At 45.0% G+C, this 1,461-nt stretch overlaps 1 non-coding gene across 1 annotated transcript; it reads left to right on the top strand.

Moving 5' to 3' along the window:
• Window positions 1-268: 268 nt before the first annotated feature.
• Trnaw-cca lies at window positions 269-340 on the top strand. Its single transcript has one exon. It is a non-coding gene; the product is annotated as a tRNA-Trp (tRNA).
• The last annotated feature ends 1,121 nt before the right edge of the window (window positions 341-1,461 follow it).

The following is a 1,461-nucleotide window of genomic DNA, read 5'->3' as shown; positions in this document are numbered from 1 at the left end:
GATTTGTGGGGATGCAGCAGGGATGGGGAGGTGGGGGGGGCGGGACTGACGGGCCCTGCCAGCTCCACCTACATCCCGGGTCCTGCAGGCGCCAGCCCCTCCGCGCCCCGAGCTGGCTGAGCGCTCTGATGGATGCCAAATGTGTACGGGGGCGGGGGGGGGGGGGGGCAGGGGGCAGGGGGGGCGGGAAAGCAGCAGAGTTGCACAGGAAGCAGCCAAAGTGCAGGACAGGGTAAACTTAAAGGATCAAAACTCAGTCAACTCTCAAGACCTCGTGGCGCAATGGTAGTGCGTCTGACTCCAGATCAGAAGGTCGCATGTTCAAATCACGTTGGGGTCAAGGAGCACCCTTTTTCCTCCAGTTGATGAACGTGCAAGGTCTGCATTTGAGTAGATGGCTATTTCTGTGTGCGAAGACAATTAGTGTCATTTTCAAATATGCAAGAGTCATTTATGCAGTACTGGCAGGTGTTGATTTCAAGCCTGGGACCCTCCAGGGGAGCTGTTTAGCAAAACCTGATAGAAACGGATGAAAGGCAAATCAATCCACGGAAAACGAGTAAAAGCTATTTTAAATTCTTGAAAGAAACACTTTTTTCATAATAAGAGAAACAAATTAATGTTAATTTCTCAAATATTTGTTTCCTTCCTCAGAGCAAGACCCTGTAGTTAGTAATTCACAGTAGTAGGACTAGAAAAAGAGAAATGAAAAAAAAAAAAATCAGTCAAACAGTACATTACTCAGTACAGTACAGTACAGTACAATAATAGTTGTTTCAGCCAGACTCAGAGGGACCTGACAATTGAAGCCAGCACAGGCAGGAAAGCCTATGAAACTCTTACCTCCAATCGACCACTAAAAAGCCAGAAGTGGAGCTGTGGCTCAAGTGACAGAACACCAACCTTGTACGAAAAAGCAAAAAGACAGCTCCCGGTCCCTGAGTTTAAGCCCCAGGACTGGCACAAAAACAAACAAACAAAAAGCCTTGGGGGCCACAAGTTTGAGAAATGGAATATTGAGTTATTTACATGCATAATTTACACCAAGATATTTATTTTCTGGTTTTTTGTTTTTGTTTTGGTGCCCATCCTGGGGCTTGGACGCAGGGTCTGGGTGCTGTCCCTGAGCATTTTTGTTCAAGGCTAGTGCTGTATTATTACTTGAGCCAATGCTACACTTCTGGTTTGGTGTTGTTTTTTGTTTGTTTTGGGGTTTTGGTGGTTCATTGGAGATAAGAATCTTATAAAATTTCCTACCCTGGCTGGCCTTGAACCATGACCCTCAGGTCTCAGCCACTTGAATAACGTGTATTACAGGCATGAGCCACCGGTGCCCAGCTATTTATTTATTTATTTGACTAACTTTATTTATAGGGACATGACTGGAGTTTGAACTCAGGGAGTTTAGTAAACAGACAATATTACTAGTTTCTGCTTAGTTATTTTTGGATAGTTATTTTT

This window comes from Perognathus longimembris, chromosome 17, assembly GCF_023159225.1.
Source record: "Perognathus longimembris pacificus isolate PPM17 chromosome 17, ASM2315922v1, whole genome shotgun sequence".
NCBI lineage: Eukaryota > Metazoa > Chordata > Mammalia > Rodentia > Heteromyidae > Perognathus > Perognathus longimembris.
Note: the sequence above shows the minus strand (reverse complement) of the source record. Positions and strands in the feature narration are given on the sequence as shown.